This window comes from Helianthus annuus, chromosome 9 (assembly GCF_002127325.2).
Source record: "Helianthus annuus cultivar XRQ/B chromosome 9, HanXRQr2.0-SUNRISE, whole genome shotgun sequence".
NCBI lineage: Eukaryota > Viridiplantae > Streptophyta > Magnoliopsida > Asterales > Asteraceae > Helianthus > Helianthus annuus.
In genome coordinates, this window is record NC_035441.2 from 138,495,949 (window position 1) to 138,517,273 (window position 21,325).

Here is a 21,325-nt window from a genome sequence, read left to right on the forward strand (position 1 = left end):
GACATGAGTTTGAGACCTTTCGAAGCTGTTTCACCGTACACACATAATAGATCACCATTCGCGAGCGAGAATCGAATCATTTTATCAAAGCACACAACTTCGGCATGGTTTTCGCGAAGAAAGTCCATGCCTACTATGACATCGAAGCTTCCGAGCTGCATCGGAATAAGGTCGATAGGGAAGGTATGATTGTTGAGCTCGAGGGTACAATCACGGAGTACAGAATTGACGGCGACAGTTCTTCCAGTAGCGACTTCGACTTCGAATGACGAGGGGAGATAAGAGCGCCTACGACTAAGGAGCTTCTCGAATTCAAACGACACGAAGTAGTTATCGGCTCCAGTATCAAACAAACGTGACACATAAATACCATTCACAAGGAACGTACCAATAACCACGTTGTTGTCAGCCTGGGCTTGACGGGTGTTGATGTTGAAAGTTCTGGCACGGGCTGCTTGTTGCTGCTGCTGAGGCTGTTGCTGCTGCTGTTGCTGGGGCTCTTGTTTCACAACCCTGTTTAGGCACATGTTTGCGAAATGGTTAGGGTCACCACATGCAAAGCAGACTCGAGCACTGACCGCGGGTGCTTGAGCTGCGGGTTGGCCTTAAGGGGCTGGGAGTAGAGCTTGATAAGCGGCGGCAGGAGCTGCGGTGTTACGGGGACCATTGCCACAGTTCGCAGTGAAATGACCGTAGAGGTTGCAGTGAGCGCAGAAATGACAGGCAAGTCCCACCGGATGATGATATGAGCATGTCGGGCAGAGCGGGTGGGGACCTGTGTAAGCACGCTTTGCTGGCGGTGCATTGGTCACTGGAGCTGGTCGGTGATGCGACTGCTGCTGAGCTGGTACGGCTTGTAGAGGGGCAGCAGTTGTTGTGACAACACAGTTCTTGTCACGACCCCCGACCCCACCTGTACGGAATCGGGAGCCGCGAACAGCCAAGTGGTACCGGTGATTATTTTGAAAAATATTGCAGCGGAAATTTCATCAGGACCGTTAGTTAGGAAAAATAACAGAGTTTAGAAAACACCGGATTTTATTTAAATAGATGGAATAAATCCATGTTTTACAAAGGTAGCTTTAATAAGGGATAAACCCAATTACATAAAACAATATTTCTTAAGTTGATTTAATTAATAAAATAAGCCACTTCTTGAAGCCTTTCAGTGTCGTATCCATCTCTTACTCCAATCTACTGTAATTACCTGAAACGCATTTTAAAAAGGTTTTGTCAGCAGGAAATACTGAGTGAATCATTCAGTTTGCACAAAACGACGCATTTGTAATAATTACAATATTAAGAGCGATTACAATTGTCCCTCTCTTATAATTATCTGGTCCAGTTGTCACTCGACCGGATCTGTGACTGTGGTCATATCACTATTGGGTCATGTCACCCAAAAGTGACGTATATCACTAATTAGGCTCGCCCACCTAAAGTGATAAAAACAGCAGTAATGTGCACAATACCCCACTTACTGCCAGTAACTTAAGATAACAAAGACTTAATCCCTGTAAAATATAACTTTGAAACAAATAGGGTTTTGGAAACAATTTGATAAAAAGAGAATGACTCACATTATAAGCATGCAGTATTGATTTAACAAGCTTCATGATTCAGATTCTTCTGAGAATTAGCATCTACTTTGATTGTACGTGTATGGGGTAGTGTTTAGTCTACTGATAAGCATGATAACCTAATTTAAGCGATAATGCACACGAAACTAGGTAAGTAACTGAATACAACTTTTATGATAAGCTCACGAGATTTAAACCTTCACGACGAATAACAAAGTGCAATACTTAAACATCCAGCGGATTTGCAACGAATGACAGAGTATAGCCCGAGTTCGGGCGATACTCAAACATCCCGTCGGAATCACGACGAATGACAAAGTATAAACCCAATTTGAGTAGCACTTAAACATTCATCGGATAGTTTCAATTGATCGGACATCGAATCGTAGCAGCGATTGAGTTAATACCCTGTATCGTAGCAGAATTCGAGCTTATGTGTGTGTTTGGTAGTATTTGAACGATATCTCGAAGTGTAAAACGAATTTTAACGTCGTTCCAACGCAGAATTTCAAGTCCCAAACCCCTCTATTTATACTGAGAATTTGAGGGCGTTGCGTGACGCGAGGGGTCCCATAGGGGGCTACGCGTGACGCGAAGGGTCTTATTTCACCATAGGGTTGCCACGTGTCCAACTAGCTTGTATGAGTCAACGGAATATTCAATTTCAATTTAGACAGCAAGTTATAAGGATAATTGTCAAGTGGGGAATACCCCCCTTGAGTTTTAGGGGCCCTGATCCTGATTCTGATTGTTCTGAAAATTTTAGGAGTTGTGCAGGATTACTTGGGTATTTCAATTAGGGTTTCTTATTTGACAAAATAAAATAATAAACAATAGTTTTGGGTGAATCACAAAAAGGGAATAAAACGGTGAGAAAAGAGAATAGACCCACTTTATAACTTTAGGGTTCAACTAGAAAATCTCCTGGTATAAATTTTGGGTATAACTTCTAAGCTATTTAAAAATATATAATGCACTCGTGGTAAGTATAGTACCCCTAATTCAACCTTATCCCGATATCCCGAGACAGAATCCCAACAAACTTAGTCGGGCAGTGCCCTGGCATACGTTATGGGCTTCAGATTAATCGGAAAGGGTAGCGGTGATCGGGAGTTAAGATACTTAAAACATAGCAGTGCTTTATTATTTTTATAGTGTAAATAATAAAAATAAGAATATATATATATATATATATATATATATATATATATATATATATATATATATATATATATATATATATATGATTTCGAGAGAGAGTGGGTGTAAGAAAATGAAAAGAAGGCTAGACAATTTAAATGGCTGATGGTTCTTTATTTATAGTTATTGTTTCCTTGACTACTAATCAAAAGAAGTTCATATCTATCTTACACGTATATTATTTGTGAGTTATTATTTCAATTATTTATTATTTTGAAAGACACGTATACCATTCAATGAACACGTAGAAAACTTATGTGATATCTATCTTTGTAGTACATTGATTTATTTATTTATTATTTTATTTATATAAGATGGGATATGAATTAGACACGACAGTTTCTTGTGAATTTCATATGTTTGGTTTCATTATTATTATTATTATTATTATTATTATTATTATTATTATTATTATTATTATATTTATTATTATTTTTATTATTATTAATTTAACTACTTTATTCATTTGGCGTGTATAACTTCTAAAATATGATGTTTTACAAGACAATGAATATGTCATTAGAACGGGAATAATCTTATCTACATTTTGAACCAAGTTTCATTAAAACCAGAGTAGGTTCAAATATAATGTATTTTTATAATTTAATTATTAAACGGTTCCTAGGCCCGTCTAGGTATTTCATATTTCTTACAGTCAACTTACCCGTAAGCTACCTGTCTAATAATATAAGTTTTTATATACTTTTATTTTATTTAGAAAGGTCACCTATATACAGGCCAATAATATTTCAACCAACTATATAAAATAGTGTTTAAAACTATTTAGGTTGAATAATTATATTAAAAATAAACTAGTTACTAGTTACTAGTGGTTAATAAATTTAACCAAACCTATAATTCTTATATAAAAATAGGAATGTTACAGTTCTTGTTGCTGGAGCTGCTGTTGTTGTGCTTCTTCTTTCGGCGTGATGACTTGGATGGTTGAGCAGTGGAGTCGGCGGTTGCTGCAGTTGTAGCTTGATGCAAAGACTTGGATGGCTTATCCCAGAAACCAGACTTCACCCGTTTGTCATTGATCTCAGCGGCAAGAAAGTAAGTCTCCTCGATTGATGAGGTCTTGGCGGCGTGAACAAAGTCGGCAACACAATCAGGTAGAGCTCGAATGTACTTCTTGATAGCCATGTCTGGCGTCTTGACTTGATCGGGACAGATAATGCTAAGCTGCTTGAAGCGAGCAGTCAAGGCAGCGTTGTCTCCGTCCTTCTGCTTGATGTTACAAAACTCGTCCTCCAGATTTTGGCGTTCATGGGGAGGGTAGAATTCGTCCATCATGATGGCCTTCAGCTCTTCCCAAGTCAGCTCATAAGCTGCATCATTCCCGCGTTTATTTCGTTCGGCCGTCCACCAGTCTAGAGTTCGGGACTGGAAGACGCCGGTCGTATTTAGGATACAGAGATTTTCAGGACAGCCGCTTTGGCGCAGAGTGACTTCAATCGAATCAAACCATTGAAACATGGTGGTAGGGCCATCTTCTCCGGTAAACTCTTTTGGTCCGCATGCCTTAATCTGTTTGAAGCTGAAAACGGTCTTGTTAGCATCTTTAGGAGCTTCGGTTCGCGACTCCTCAGACGATTTGCTGATGTTTTCATACACCTCGCTTACAGCTTTTGCCACTTGCTTGGCGATGATAGCAGCGAGACGCTTGTCTCTCTTTTCTTGGTGGGTAAGAGGGGTTCGGTGTCCAGATGACGACATGGTCTGCAACAGACATTATCGTAGGTCTCAGACATAACAAATCAAATCTCACCTCACACGTCTACTACTTACTAAAGCTCAGGAACACGATAGGGCATGAATCACATAAACACATAGGCACAAAATCACAGATTCACGAAATCACAGAAGCACAGAAACCCATAGAGCACGGAATCACAGAAGCACATAGGCATTTAATCACAGATGCAGTCAGAATACAGAAACCTATCCTTCAAAGCTCGCGTGTCGTTCGTATGTTCGGTGGCGATTAGCATATCGAGTAGCATCGTATAGTCGTATAGCGTGTCGAGTAGTATTGCATAGTCATGTATCATAGCATAATATCGTCTAAAACTGCAGCGACTTGTTAGCGTCTTGAGATGGATTAGCAATACGAGTCGTGTGTGTTGCTTGAAGTGATAGCAAAAATCGAATAACTTTCAAAATTAAAACACGTAAACAGACAAGTACACTTAAAACACATAAAATCAACGAGTTATCAGAGTTGGCAGTTGCGAGCTCAGAATCGAAACACATAAAATCGAGGAATAGATTGTCTGCGGCTACTAGACATCGACTACCCAAAGCGATTCGACTATTCGCGGTGGACTTGTCGTCACTTTTCGACTTTCAGGATCGCGTTTCTGCCTCGATTCTTGGGCATTCAACACGCATTCCCTAGGTCATGCTTGTGAGTTCAGGTCGTTGGAGTCCGTCGAGGCTTTGGTGAGAAAAATAAAATTCGGAACAAGTTGTCAAGGTTAGGGTTTCACCCCTAGCTTAGCAACTTCTTCCTTGTTTTAGTAAAAATTGGGGAGATTATTCATCAAAAAATATGGATTTCACTCCTGATTTGGTATAATTCTCCTCGTTAGTTTTGAAAAATTAATGAAGAAATCTTTGATGAATTGATAAAATCAGCATTGACCAAGCAATTTAGTCGAGAGTTTGCGGTTTTCACACCTAATCCTGACTAAATCGCTTGATTCTATTTGGAAATTTAAGTGCGGTGATAGCGAGAAATAGCTGGGTATAGCACATAAACTTGGTCTGTTGGTTCCTAACTATAGTCTAGGTCTCTAAGACAGCGACCCGGACTAGGTCGTGTCTAGCCTAATTCCCTATAGTTATGGCTTTGATACCAATCTGTCACACCCCAACCGATGGCGGAATCATCGGGGCATGGCACTGAGCGAAACAGATTGTCCAGAAGTTTCCACAACAAATATCATTACTTAGTTTAATTAATACGTCCCATACCGTATCCCAAATAGTAAAACAAATTATTACAGATAACAACTAGTCAAATGTTCTGTTCCGACAACTCAGATTCAAATATAAATATTGATCAAATGCTTCTAGAGACTCGATCTGCAAGATCTACAGACAACTATGCTCTAGACGCTTATTCTAAGCTCGCTTTCCTAGCAGATAAGCATCCTAATTTCTTGTCACATACGTTAAACTAAAGTCAATACATAAAATGTAAAGGTGAGCATACAAGTTTGATAATAGCATATAGAGTTCGAAATAGTTTACGCATAACCAACACGTACGCAGAGGAAAACGAAGCATGTTAATTATCAACATGGATCTATCGATACCAATGACTGCGGGTTGACTGCCCGAGGCAGTTCTCAATACATGATTACCACCGTAATCCATGCAAGTAATTGTCCTTAACAACCCCCGTGTGAACGGGTGCTGAGTCCAAACTATAGTACTATCATCGTTAAGGCAGGTAGACATCATTCCACGTGTATACATAACAACAAGCATTCATTTAGTCACGTAATACATGCAGAACGGTTAGCGTTTAAATAATTGAGTAGTGTGTTCGATTGTGATTTGGATAAGTAATGTATGTAACACCCAAAAGTGCTGAAGCAAAAAGGGCTCGAGTATACTCACAGCGATTGATTGATGGATTGAAGGGAGCACTTGAGAATAGGGTTAGTCTGAATAGTTCGATAGTATAACGATGAGTAACGCGTTAAATGGAAACAAGTGATGATGGGTCTAACAGTTTGGTCGATCGAACGGTAGGTTCGATCGGACGGGTTGTTCGTTCGGTTAGACAGTCCGTTCGGACAGCCTGTTCGATCGGCCGGTAGACTCGATCGGTTGGTCTGTTCGAGTGGACTGTTTCTTCCTTTGAGTAGGATGTGTTTGTGTATGATGGCTTGTCTTTTTGAAGTTTTCGTTGTAGTATTTGAGAACACTGAAGTGTCCTTACCTTTCAGGTCGATCGATCGAACGGCCTGTTCGATCGGCCGGCTTAACCGATCGGTTAGGTACTTCAGAATGGGTCCTCAGTGGGATGTCACCTGATCGGACAGCATGTTCGATCGGGTGGCACTCCAATACGTCGAACGAGTTGAAAAATCGATTAAGTGTTGAGGAATAGTATCTCATGATTTCGAAGAGTAATGTTATCAATCAGTCGTTCGATCGAACATCACTTCGTTCAACACTATACTTCATGAAATTGTTAAAGAGTGGGGCCATGTGCTAGCCGATCGGCTGGCCTGGTCGATCGGCTGACATGTCCGATCGGTTGGGTTGTTCGTTCGAACAGCCTGTTCGATCGGTCAGCATTCTGCCTGTTCATCTAACGCTTGGCTGTTCTGATTGTTTGACGTTATATCGAGGTATTTTGACAACGAGCTGAACCATGGCACCTTCGTTCTTACTTGTTTCCCCTGCTTGGACAGGAATCACCCAAGTCCGGCCGGTGAACGGTTCGGAACGGTAGTTTAACGTTTAACCCGAAATCGGTGAACCTCGTAGATAGAGTCCGAATCTTGAACCACACAACCATTAGAATGATTAGCGAGTTGGCTCAAGCTCCGTTTCTACCGGTTTGAAGGCATTGAGTGTAAAAGAGTTGAAAGAAAGTTGGAAATCCTTCTTTCAATCCTTCACACCATGTAAATGTTCAGATCTGTGATAGATCTTAGTTTGTTCATGTGGAAATCGGCTAGATCCAAGTGATTCTTGGTGGATTGAGGCCAAAACATGAAGTTCTTGAAGAACACCATGATGACATCATCCTAGAATACTTAGATCTTGATGATTTCACGGTTAGAAATCAAGATTTGAAAGATAGAAAGGTGTAGGAGTGTGCATAGATCAAAAACGTACAAGATTTAAGATGAGAACTCACCGGGATTGAGAGAAATCTGAGAAAAGAAGGGGAGCACGAGCTGGTCAGTCAGAGGGTTTCCAAAAGTGGAAAGAATGACAATGACAGGCCTATTTATAGGCTTCCAAAAGGGGAAAGCGATGGCCGATCGGCCAGGCATCCCGATCTGACAGCCTGCTCGATCGGACAATCCGTCCGATCGGCTGGGCTGTTCGATCGGCTAGGAGCCTGATCGATTCACAGCCTGCTTTGAGCGTTCGGTGCGACGATTTCTGATATTTCGATTTCGATTGAAGATGATATGAATACGATAGAGTTTCCTATTCAAATTACTTTTAATCCCAACCACTATATCTACATACAAGCATCTATATTTCACATTATCCTTTCGCTACCATTCATCGTAATTCGATTTCGATTTAGTTCGATTGAGTTTCGAGTTTCGATTCGATTGATCACCACACATAAAGTAACACGCACAGGTAACACGTAAGGCACACACACGTAATATAACACCAAATTCGCATAATTCGAGTTTCGAGTTCGATTGATGTTTCGATTAGCTTGATTATTGATTGATTGACTTTATCGCATTGTTACTTCCTGCTATTCATGGTCGTAAAGCGTTTCGCGTCGATTAAACATTCGATCACTTCGATTCCTTGGATTAACAACACTTACTCCACATAATACAAATAATAAAACATAAAATAGACTAATTACAGTCAAAAAGTCAAACTTGACTTTGACTTTGACTTTGACATTCGATAACACGGGGTGTTACACCATAAGACCTTCAACATATCTTCAACCAAAAAGAACTGAACATGTGTCAACGTAGTTGGGTGGAATTATTAAACGACTATGACTGCGAAATTCGCTACCATCCTGGTAAGGCGAATGTAGTGGCCGACACTCTTAGTTGTAAAACTCATGTGAAGGGTATTCGTTGTCTCCAACTCGTTAACGACCTTCAGAACCGTATTCGTGAAGCCCAATATGCCTCTGTTAACGAAGGCAATCTCACTATCGAGTAACGAGGCGCTATGGAGCAAGATCTCGCGTCTAAATCTGATGGTATTCTATACTATCACAATCGTATCTAGATTCCTAACCACGAAAACCTTCGAGACTTTCTGATGAAGGAGGCACACAAATCGAAGTATACCGTTCATCCTGGCGCTGACATGATGTACCAAGATATGCGTGCGTCTTACTGGTGGCCTGGAATGAAGAGGGATATCGCCTCTTACGTTGCGAGATGTCTCACTTGTTCCAAGGTAAAAGCTGAACATCAACGTCCATCTGGCTTACTCGAACAACCAGAGATTCCTGTCTGTAAATGGGAAAGCATTGCCATGGATTTTATCACTAAGCTCCCTCATACCTCTTCTGGTCATGACAGTATTTGGGTGATCGTTGATCGATTGATCAAATCAGCTCATTTTCTTCCCATTCGTGAGGATTTCAAAGTCGAGAAATTGGCTAGAATCTACACTGATGAGATCATCTGACGTCATGGTATCCCCATTGACATCATTTTCGATCGTGATGTTCGTTTTACGTCCCGTCTTTGGCAAACTTTTCAATCTGCTATAGGTACTGTTCTTAACCTTAGCACCGCTTTTCATCCTCAGTCAGATGGTCAAACCGAGCGCACTATCCAAACATTAGAGGATATGCTTCGTTCATGCATAATAGATTTTGGTGGCAACTGGGATTCACACTTGCCTTTGATCGAATTCTCGTACAACAACAGTTATCATGCGAGTATTCAAATGGCACCTTTCGAAGCATTGTTTGGTCGCAAGTGTCGTTCGCCTATTTGTTGGCACGAGGTTGGTGAATCTCAATTCACTGGTCCCGAGCTTATACAGGAAGCAACGGACAAGATTTTACAGGTTCGAGACAACTTACTGAAAGCCCAAAGCCGATAAAAGAGTTACGCTGACAAGCATCGCAAACCCTTGGAATTCGAAACAGGTGACTACGTACTTCTCAAGGTATCCCCTTGGAAGGGCGTGGTTTGATTTGGCAAGAAAGGGAAACTCGCACCTCGCTACGTTGATCCTTTCAAGATCCTCGAAAGGATTGGCAAGGTTGTGTATAGACTGGCCCTGCCTGAAGAACTCAACAATGTACACCCTGTCTTTCATGTATCCAATCTAAAGAAGTGTCTAGCTGACGAAGGACTTCAAGTTCCACTCGAGGACCTCCAAGTCAACGTGACCTTGCATTTTGTGGAAAAAGCCAGCGAAATCATGGATCAAGGAGTCAAGTTATTGAGGCGCAGTAAAATTCCTATCGTTAAGGTTCGATGGGAAGGTAAACGTGGCGCTGAATTTACTTGGGAACTTAAGAGTGACATGAAGACAAAGTATCCATATATTTTTGCTACTTCTTCCTAAGTTTTGGGACGAAACTCCCTAAAGGAGGGGAGACTATAACGCCCTGCTTCTTCATACTTTCCATAAATAGAAAGTCTTGTTTGTATTTCTATTTTTGGAAGTCTTGTGTTCTTGTAATCGTTGTAAAATCCGAGACTTGGATCATAAATAAAACTTGTATTTCTTTAATCTCATGTTGTGCATACTTTATACATGCTCATACATTCAATTTCGTGAAACAATTGATACATATTCAAAGTTCTTGGAAATTATGTGCCAAACTTGCAAATACGTGAAACATGCTATTAATACGTCTTTTGTATACATACGATACTTAAATACGACATTCATACACTTAATCATACTTGGTTTATGTTCCTCATACTTGATTTATCCTTAAACTTTGCTTAAATGACGAAAACAACCCCTAAATGACCTCAAAACCCTAATTAACAAACTTGAGGGGCCAATTTGTAATTAACTGAAACTTCAGCCATCCCCTTGTTTCTGGCCGCGAAACCCACCCTCAAAACCTTCGTTGGCCGCGAGGCAGTGTGATCCGGAGCCAACTCTTAAACAACCTTGGATTGGTCGCGAGTTTGGTGTGTTTTGAGTGGTTTAAGGTGTGTTTCTTGCATTAATGACGGGCCTTGTTCGGTTTCAACTAAGAATTGCTTGTTTTGGTAGCTTTACAGATTTTTACATCTGCTGCATGACTGTAGATTAAAATTAATTTCCATTTCTTGATACATGTTACATGTATGATTCCAGAAATTTTTTTAAACTACTGGATTTTTCAAAGCCCGGTGGTGGTTGTTCATTATTTTTATGTCAAGCTAGAGACGATTAAGTTTTATGCTTTTGCTAGAGGTGTTATTCAGTGAGTTGTTACAGGTCAAGTCCCTGAGCCCTCGCTAGCCGTTTCTGCTATGGTTCAGAACATGTTCCCATCGATAACTGGCCAGGTAATACATTATTTGGTTATCTATACAAGATTATCCACACATGTAACTTGTTTTTCTGTTTTGTTACATTTTTATCTTCACGTCTGTTTGCAGTTTGGAGCTCTTCCTGGTATGCCAATTCAAAGCAACTATGCAACAGGTTGTATGACAGTTATTTTCACACTTCATATCTTTTTTACTTTTTTTTTTCTGAGTGAAATATTTATAAACGCTGCAATTCAGGCCACTAGACATGCAAGGCGGGTTTATGTTGGCGGACTTTCACCAACTGCTAATGAACAAGTGAACTTTCATGTTTTTTTTAATTTATCTTAGATTCTAAGTTTTATTGTACATAAATGATTGTAATTCATTGTCTTGTTTGCAGACTGTGGCAACCTTTTTCAGCCATGTTATGTCTGCAATTGGTGGAAATACTGCGGGTCCAGGTTAGTGCATTCATTACATGTTGGTTTTAAATAAATCAGCAGCCCTATTAGCTTCACATTCTAAAGATTTGTTTCCATAAACATGGTCAGGTGATGCTGTCGTCGATGTTCATATTAATCATGAAAAGAAGTTTGCTTTTGTGGAGATGAGATCGGTTGAGGAGGCCAGTAATGCAATGGCTTTGGATGGCATTATATTTGAGGTATTTTTACTAATTAATGAAAAATAATGTGCAGGAGGATGTTGTTTTGTTTTGTTATTCTGATGTCATGTATTTTCAGGGTGCACCTGTGAAGGTTAGGAAACCAAGTGATTACAATCTTTCACTAGCTGCTACTCTTGGTCCAAGTCAACCTAATCCTAACCTGAATCTGGCTGCTGTTGGGCTAAGCCCAGGTTCAGCTGGTGGGCTCGAGGGTCCTGACCGCGTATTTGTTGGTGGGCTTCCTTGCTATTTCACTGAGGCTCAGGTTAGGGAGCTACTGGAGTCTTTTGGGGCTCTTCGGGGATTTGATCTCATCAAAGACAGAGAAACGGGCAACTCAAAAGGTTATGCATTTTGTGTATATCAAGATTTATCTGTCACCGATATTGCTTGTGCAGCTCTTAATGGTATCAAAATGGGTGACAAAACCCTCACGGTTAGACGGGCTAACCAAGATTAAATGCAACCAAAGCCTGATCAGGTTGTATTACTATCGTAATAATATTGTTTTTTTTTTAATTATGTTAGAACATAGAGATGTGCAATGTCTGTTTTGGATATTTTTTTAGAACCTGTTTTATCTACCTTGCTTTTGTTTCTTTTTCCCATCGTAATCATTCTTCCTTAACTATCTTAACTCTTATGTTGTACTCTCTGATTAAGGTATTTTGATTGTAATCTCGATATCTTATTTGGATAATACAAGAAGGGAACAAGAATAAGTGTGTTTTCCTGTTTTTAAAACATACTCTCTGATTAACTAACTGTGTAGTTAGTGTTGTTTGCCTTAATATTTCTGTTCATCTCTCGTTTTTCTCTTCCATATATACGTAGTAGTATGCCACTAGCATTTCTATTTTCTAAAGACGAGTTGTTTTGAGCTAGAGGGTCTTGTTGGAAGCAGACTCTCAATTTCCTGAGATATATGTAAGGCCTGCTCCATCCTTTCTCATACCCTACTTTCTGAGCGGTTACCAATAAGTGTGTTTATTTGTTTTCTAATGTGGTTAGCCTGACAAAGATTCAAATAAATTTTTCTCAAATAGAATAGGAATTGAACTGTTGATTCATCTAGAAACGATTCAAGACCCGATCATTAATTCATCTAACTCATTCGATCATCAACGTTCCATTTCTTCTGTATTTATCATGCTTGAACTGTGGTTTACTTCTAAATTCTGATTATTATTTATTTAACTAACAGTATACTAAATTATAATTGAAGCTTTTTACCATTAAAAAAAAAAACCTTAAGCCCATTAGACTTGGATGATGAAAACAAACCTTGTTAACCCAAGAGCCCAAAAAGGAAAAAGAAAAGAGACCTTATCATTTTAGCTTTTACTTTATTTTTATCTCTCATCACCAAATTAAGAAATTAGGTCAGGATTACGATAAAAAATATATTTAAAAAATGTTACGTTGTTTATAAATTTAATGAAATTACGTTGTATTTATCAAAATAGTATAAAAATTTCATTGTTTATAAATTTAATATGAAACTACCTTGTATTTATTTAGAAGTTTAAATATATTTGTTGGTAGAGGATCCTGTAAAAAGTCCAACTTTTGTGAGAAGTGTGAGAAATAATTTGGGAATGACAAGTGTCCCTTATCTTAATTAATTCAAAAGGATATATTAGTAATTGTCCATTCTTATCAATTAATTGATTTCCAAAGATAATTGCCAAAAATATCAGGCGATATATTAGGGATGTGATTCGAATTCGATTTGTTATATACATTTAATTGTTTACGGTAAGTTTTTGTTGTAGTGTTATATTCCCCAGTCAATAGTGTTATATTATGTACAGGTATCTTTAATCTCCTTTTCATAGTGTTTTATCCCCATCAATAGTGTTTTATTCTGTATAGTGTCTTACAGTAAACATATAGTGTTATATCTTTCTATAGTGTTTTATCATGTAATATACTGTTCATTTTACTAGTGTTTTATCCTCATCAATAGTGTTTTATTCTGTATAGTGTCTTACAGTAAACAGATAGTGTTATATCTTCCTATAGTGTTTTTATCATGTAATATACTGTTCCTTTTCATAGTGTTTTATTCCCCATCAACAGTGTTTTATTTATGTATAGTGTCTTATAGTAAACAGATAGTGTTATATCTTCCTATAGTGTTTTATCATGTAATATACTGTTCTTTATAGTGTTATAAAAAGTTGTTGTGAAGGAAATCGAAGAATTTATTTCAGTACGAGAAATTCACTGATTTTTTAGGAGATTGATGGGGGTTTTGAAACAGTTACCATAAATTCGCTGATTTATAGGAGATTGATAGGGGTTTTGAAACGATTACCATATTTGAAACGTTGGAAAAGTCACTATTGCCCTTTAATTTTACATAAAGTCCTTCTAATTAAAACACAATTTACATTTTACACCCTATTGATCTCAACCGTTAGATCAAATATCCAATGGTTTAACACTTCTTACCCTTCTCACATTTTAGACACTTTTTACCATATCCCTACCCTATATTTGTTAAAACTTATAATATTAATGTCACACCCTGATTGCCACACGTTTCACCGGTGGGCCCGGTGGGGGATTACCGTGACGTAGTTGACAACAATATAGTCAAACCACACAATATTTAAATGCACAGCGGAAGCATAAAGATAGATATATTTCAACTATCGAATGCAATATCCAAGTATCACAAGTAGTCGAAATAAATCCACAGGGGATCAAAAATAAAAATAGAAATATTGTTCAACAGATAGTGGCATCCCAAGCTTGCGAGACTCTAACGATGCTAAGGAGTGGCCAGCCTATTTCGTGTAGAACCTGCATTTAATCTTTTTGGGGAAAATACGTCAGTTTACACTGGTAAATACATTCAACCGACACTTTTGTAAAAAGGTTTAATAAAATTGATTTGAATGCACAAGGCACAAACTCTTTATAACTTGGGATAATTAATCAATTAAATCTTGTAAAAGAATTACATGTTCACTATGCGTTCAGTCGCCTGGGTCGTGCCGGGTTTAAGATTAATAGACACGCCACAAAGCATAAAGCCGTGGCGGGAAAACCAACAGTTATACCTTTATAAATATAGACACATTGTCGGGTGTACGCCTACACCCGCATGTTGAAGTCGTGGCCATTTCGTGAAATGATGCCAAGGATATCCGGGACATGGTCATTAAGCTCCCAAAGGCGTAAAGCCAACAAAACCAATTTTTAAACGGGTCATATTGATAATACCCAACCACTAATGAGTTAGGGTCAATTGCCCGACCAAGCAGTATTTTATATACCGTAACCCAAGCCCGTATAACGGAAAATAAGTTAAAAGTATTTACCTGAGCAAGTAATAACCTCAACAAACAAATGCAAGTATCTTTTACTGGTCTCCTATTCTGGAACGAGGGTTTATAACAACCTATTAGAATCCTAACGGGTCTTTAATTTAGCCTTAGCTTAGACCGGTCAGTTTCAAAGGATAAATACGGTTTAATCGCGTGAAAGGCGAAAATCGGGAATGGAATGTGGTTTGGACCCAACAAGTTTGAAGACTTGTTTTATATGGGTGATGTAACCACACTCTGGATTTTGAAGTAAAAACGATAAGGTTTGACCCGTTTCGGCTAGTTTATGTAAACTAGTTACATAAACCGAACCGTACGCGTAAAAGGCGTATCGGGTAACCGTAAGAGTCCTACACAGGTTTCCTAAGTTAATATGCTCTAAAGAGGTTGTGGTATCGGTAGGATACCTTCCATTATGCCCATAACGAGTTTAATCCCAATATACGCCCCGTAGGGGTATTTTGGTCATTTTAAAGATTATAAAAGAGGTTTCCGAGTTCTACAGGAAATCTGAGTTTTCCGAATAGTTTATAGAGTCCAAAATACTCTATTTATTATTTAAAATCAGTAGCAACTGGATTCGGGTCAAAATACCTTGTAGAACTCATTTTATGTTCGAAAAGGGTATATTCGGTATTTACCGAATCAATGCCATAACCGGAGGTTATGAGCAGGTTAAAAATAATTAAAAATCTTTAAAAATTCCAAAATATTATTTTACATCAGTGTGTAAAAGGTTTGGTGTCGAAATTTGGGTTTAGATAGGCTTTATGCTAATGGCGCCGTTTAATTACTAAAGTTTCCGTAATTGCGCTATTTAGCATAACTCCTATTATAGACCTCGGATGGACGTGAAATTTTAGGGACATGCTTAGAAATCAGTAACTAAGGTTATTGTCCTTTCACATATCCAAAATTCTCGTTTTAAAGTAAAAAGGGCGTTATGGTCAACTTTTAAGCATTTAACGGAAATGTGCAAAAGACTCGGACAAACAATGAACCGGTCACAGAGGGTTATACCATCATGTAACCTGGTCCTAAGAGAGTCCTAAGGCATATCTAAATCATACCATAACGGGTCAGAACTGAAGTTAAAGCAAAAGTCAAAGTTTTGCGACTTTCGGTTCCGAACCGGGTCGAAACAGTAAATGGTCGGATCAAACAAGCTTAGACCACTTATAATACTTATTATCATGTTTTCTGAGTGTTAGAACAGGTTACACGCCATCTACATTACTGATTATGCATAAAATCAAAAGTTAGCATTATGTTGACTTTTTCTAAGCAACTTTGACCCGACATTTGGACTAGTTAGAGTGGGAATCAGAGGGTGCCCTTTTAGGGGTTTAATGCCCACATAATTACCAACATGTAACTACCTTTGATTCGACAAATCACTGGACCACTTGTGATTTATCGTTAAGTCAACCGTTAGTTACGACGGATTGACTTTTTGGCCATATCTAAGCAAAACTTAACCAAGAAAGGGTGGAGCACACTTACAAGAGTCCTATGCACGACCAGGGATGAGTATTGAAGGCACTTGAGCTCCCGAAGTGATCAAGAAAGCAGATTGAAGGTGTGAAGTTCATTGTTGCACAAGGTGGCCTTTTATAGTAAACTACACACCTTAGATCCTTGACAACTAAGGCTACAAGTGTTCTTGGATGATCACCAAGTGTCCCTGAGTGCTAGGGGACGTTTAGGGGGCGCCCATGCTCTCAATAATGGCCAATAAGTCGGTTAAAACACTCAACAGTGCTTCTGTCCGAATTATCTGCATCTGGGGCATTGATGCGGCCCGCGTCCAAGACCATGCTACCTTTACGCGGACCGCTTCAATCTCACTGTCAGAGCCCATATCTTCTACTGTCAAAGCGGCCCGCGTAAAGCCCTTAGCTACCTTTACGCGGCCCGCCTGAGACCTAAAAGTAAGATTTTTCAAATCTTTTCAATTATTACTGTTGGCCTTTGGCGATTCGAAGGGGTAACTTTGCGTATTAGGCCTCTTTTATTTACGTATAAGGGCCTCGTGACTTTTACCCTCGCCGTTAAGTCCTCGGTTAATTTATTACTACCCGAAAAGTCCTAACTTTCAAAGTTGACGCTTTTAACCCCTCGCATACGAATTTGATCATAACTTTCTCGTTTTAAAACGGAACTTAGCGAATTTATATCGTACATTCTAGTGAGCGTAATTTACTTTTACAAAGTCTCGGGTTCGTTAAAGGGTCACTCAGAGGTATAACTTAAACATGTTGACACATTTAACCCCTGTAGTCTGTAATCTCTCACTTTCTTCCATATTTCGTTCCGTACGATCCATGATTTATTCATTTGAAGGTACGAGCATCATTTAGGGTTACTGTACAATATATTTATCCCTCGTTGACATTTTTAAACCCTCGGTTTCACATACTTTCTATGTTTGTCAACTTTAGTCCTTATTTAGTATTTATTATCACGTGTAAACCTATGACACGTGTCAATACATTATTGGACACAAAATTTCGAGGTGTTACAATTAACTAAGTGTTAGGATATAATAAGAAGTTTTTTTGGCTAAAAATGCTAGAAAGTAATCATGACCATCAATTGATTTAATCAATGGCTAAGATTAAATGAGTGAAATTGAAGAGAAAAAAAGAGGCGCGTGAGTTTGTGTAAGGGCATTCTAGTCAATTCAGGACAATAGTTTCTCTCTCCTCTAATTTCCTCCCATTTTTTTAACGTTAATAACTTTTTCATACGACATTATATTTTTTTAATAAAAATTGCACAAAAAAACGAGCGTTTTTTATCTTTAAAACGAGTATACTATTGCTATATTTTCGAAAACCCAGTTGCGTAAAACGCAATGGACAAAAAACGTAAAAAAATGACTTTTTTCTAAACCACAGTGCACCAAAAACACAAAGAAATGTCCTATTTCTAAAACGCAATGGCCAGAAAACACAAAGAAATGTCTTATTTCTAAAACGCAATGGCCTAAAAACACAAAAGAAATTGTACTTTCTAAAATGCAATGGGCTGAAAACACATAAAAATGTGTTTTACCTAAAACGCAATGCATCAAAAACACAAAGAAATGTCTTTTTTTTTTCTAAAACGCAATTGCCAGAAAATACTTAAAAAATCTTTTTTTCTAAAACGCAATGGCCTAAAAACACAAAAGAAAGTGTACTTTCAAAAACGCAATGGACTGAAAACACATAAAAATGTGTTTTACCCAAAACGCAATGGACTAAAAACACTTCAAAAATGTGTTTTTCTAAAACGCAATGGCCAGAAAACGCATAACAACGTCTTATTTCTAAAGCGCAATGTCCTAAAAACATAAAAAAAATGTTCTTTCTAAAACACAATGGACTGAAAACACATAAAAATGTGTTTTTACCTAAAACGCAATAGACTAAAAGCACTTCAAAATGTGTTTTTCTAAAACGCAATGGGCCAAAAAACACATAAAAATGTCTTTTTTTTTTAAAAAAACGCAATGACCTAAAAACACAAAAGAAAGTGTTCTCTTTAGAACGCATTGAACCAGGGTATGTTTTGTCTGTGAATTATCTGAACCAGGAAGTAGGAGATCAAAAACTGTCTACAAAATGAGGCAATTTCCAGAAAGTTAAATTTTCTGATACAATTTTATTAAAGCAATTTAATCAAAAAATTTTTTTTGAATTAAGTGTTCTCTCTGCCCCTTGGACCCCGCCAGGGGCTGCCGCCCCTTGGACCCTGCTACCAGGGGGCTGCCCCTGGACCCCCTATAACAACCCTCCTAGAACCCTTAACGTAACCCTAAACGTCCATAAATATACCTCGTATACGAAAAACGAGCCCGGAATACTCTTGTACTTATTAAATTCAACAAAAACAAAGTTCAGGAGTTTGTCGCGGGGCGCGACAAAGACCTCCTTGGTCTTTCGCGGGCCGCGAGGCATAGTGACTTGCCGGACAAACAAAGCCATCACGTGTCGCCACGTGTCAAGCCTATACTCGCTGACTGGTCGAGCCTAAACCCTAGTCTACTCTCTCGCGGGCCGTGAGAGAGTTAGTTAAGTTCTACGCGGGCCGCGAGCCGACATAAAATCTGCCTATAAATAGTAGGCGACGAGTTCATTTGAATTCGTTCAAAAATTCTCTGATCTCTCTCAATTTCTGAATAGTAGAAGTAATACCCGGGCATAATACCCACTATAAAGCGAAACTCTGCCTCGTTGTAAGTACTATAACCCTGCTATTACCCTACACGATCGATTTAGGATTCCGTAACGCATGTCGGCTCTGCCCGACTCAGTCGTTGGAATTCTGTCTCGTGTAAACACCCGATTGATCTAAGGCTCCGTAGTGCATGTCAAGGTTCTGCCTGACTCAGTCATTGGAGTTCTGTCTCGAGTTGTACGGTTAATGTGACTTGGGCTATTTTACTAACACGTGTGCATTGTTTAATTTTAATAGATAATAATCAGGAGAATCAACAGGAATCTATAGTGATATCACCTAAGTCAACAATGTGAGTACATTCTTCTTTTTAAATCTTTTTGTAAATACATTTTTGTGAGTCAAAATGTTTTACCAAAACCTCAAAAGTTTTCAAATACAATTACAGTGATTAAGTCTTTGTAATTCTACAATTGCTGCCAGTATTATAGGGTTTGTATACAGTACTTGATAACCTTCACAATTGGGCACGGGTATCCAATGTGTGATATGACCATAGTCACAGATCCGTCGAGTGACACGTACTGATCGAGTAATTGTGTAGATATAAACATTGTAATCGCCCTTAATACTATAATGTGTAAACAACTGATGCTTTACCAAAATGGAATGTACTTGCCAGTATTTCTTGCTGATAAAATGTTTTTAAAACGCGTTTCAGGTAACACAATGTGAAAGCTAAATAGAAGCCAGCTGGAGAGCACTGAAGGCTTGGAAAAGTGGCTATCAAAGTTACCGAAATAAAAAGGAGTTTTTGTTTTCAATAATTAGGGTTTATCCCTACAAATGTATTGTCAAATGAACTTGGGTTTTATCCCAAAGATTTGTTATAAAAGTTTGGTGTTTTACTCTGATAAAAACATTTCCTAACTACGGTCCTGATGTCTCGTTTCTGCTGCCAAATTAATAAACACCGATACCACCCATCTGAGCTCGTGGCACCCGCTCCTGGGGTAGGGGTCGGGGGTTGCGACACCCCAACAAAGATTACTTTGTAAAACGCAATGACTCAATTCAAAACCCAGATCGTAAAAATGCAATTCAAAAATTTCTTACATAGATCGAAGCCGATTTCTTCAGATTGCTTCACCAATTGACGAAATTTGAATGTTAGAAACACTTATTAGCGATCGAATCGGACGAATCGAGTGATTCGCTTGAAAATCACCTGAAAAAAATGAGATATTGTATGAAATTAAACTGGATTTCTTCAAAAAAGTTGAAGAACACGTTTATTGGATGTTTGAATCATTGATTGGTGACGAAAATCGAACTATAATGTAGTGATTATTGAGATAGAAAGTGAAGAAAAAGTTGAAGATGATGGGTTTTGAAAATGGTGGGTTTTGAAGTTACAGAGAGAAGAAGAAGGGAGGAGATTGGGTAAAATTGACTAAAATATCTTTTCTCTTTATTTTAAATTTTACCACATGTCATAATCCTATTGCTTTCTATCCTTTCTAGCCAAAATAAACATTCTATTTGATCCTCACCATATTAACTGATTTTAAAATAATCATAAACATAAAGAATTTAATGAAATACAATTATATATTACCCTACTCATGTTAAACAATATGATCAGCAATAGTAACACAGTTAGTATAAAACTATTTAGTGAGTGAGTCGGTATCCCTTAATTTTTAAACACATACATAATGCATGAAAATAAAATTTTGAATACTATACAACACATAAACATTTACCGTTGTCATGTAATACTATACTGATCTTTAATATTTGGGCCAGACCTAGATAGCAAAGACATGACGTCTTAGATGTTTCTTTAAAGGTAGACGAGGCATCCTCTGGTACCCCTATATAGGTATCGCAGGTATTGCAGCTACATCACCACCGGCCCTTTGGTTACTTCAAGCAGGTAAGAGAATCGGTGATCAGTACCTGTTGAAAAATATGTGTGTGTGTGTGTGAGAGAGAGAGAGAGAGAGAGAGATAGTTGTGTGTTGAGGTTGGAAGAAGGGGTTCAAATAGGGTTGGTGAGTTGTTAATTGATGATTTGGTGATCGGGTTACGACAGGTTAGCCCCACCTACCCTAAGTGTATTTACAAGATTGATGGAGGGTGTAATATTAGACCACGGGGAGTGGTGGGGCTTGGGTTGGGCATTTGATG

General features: G+C 38.5%; 1 long non-coding RNA gene and 1 pseudogene across 1 annotated transcript; one reads left to right on the top strand and one right to left on the bottom strand.

Moving 5' to 3' along the window:
* Positions 1–9,905: 9,905 nt before the first annotated feature.
* LOC110876488 lies at positions 9,906–12,144 on the top strand (annotated as a pseudogene).
* Positions 12,145–14,410: 2,266 nt separating this feature from the next.
* Positions 14,411–21,123, bottom strand: LOC118482129. Its single transcript, XR_004867387.1, has 3 exons — positions 20,899–21,123; positions 20,249–20,360; positions 14,411–14,452 (listed from the first exon to the last, which is right to left on the bottom strand). It is a non-coding gene; the product is annotated as an uncharacterized LOC118482129 (long non-coding RNA).
* Positions 21,124–21,325: the final 202 nt, after the last annotated feature.